The sequence below is a fragment of the Aptenodytes forsteri genome, unplaced genomic scaffold (assembly GCF_000699145.1).
Source record: "Aptenodytes forsteri isolate BGI_AS27 unplaced genomic scaffold, ASM69914v1 Scaffold53, whole genome shotgun sequence".
NCBI lineage: Eukaryota > Metazoa > Chordata > Aves > Sphenisciformes > Spheniscidae > Aptenodytes > Aptenodytes forsteri.
Window position 1 is genome coordinate 14,372,641 of NW_008795909.1, and position 313 is coordinate 14,372,953.

Below are 313 nucleotides of genomic sequence, written 5' to 3' on the forward strand. Positions count from 1 at the left end.
CCCGGTCCCTCCTCGAACCCAACCGCTCATCCCTTCCCCATCCCAAACCTACCCCGTCCTCAACCCCTTCCCTAATCCCCCCAATCCCCGACTCCCACATACCTCATAAATACTCCCCCGCTCCCCCTTCCCTCCCTCCCCTCAGATCCGACTTCTCACCTTCGGGTGCTGCTCCGGCTGCTGCTGGTGGTGCATTATTCTCACTTTCTCCAGGAGGAAAATGAAAAAACAAAAAAGGGCAGAGGCGCCCCCCGCCCCCCCCCGAGCCAGGTGTGCGCTGCCCCCTGCGCTCCCCGCTACCCGACCCCCCTGA

The 313-nt window shown here is 62.9% G+C and overlaps 1 protein-coding gene across 1 annotated transcript in view; it reads right to left on the reverse strand.

The window, feature by feature from the left end:
- CACNA1D (calcium voltage-gated channel subunit alpha1 D) overlaps positions 1-313 on the reverse strand; it is a 209,412-nt gene that overhangs the window by 208,348 nt on the left and 751 nt on the right. The gene's annotated exons all lie outside the window — the stretch shown is intronic.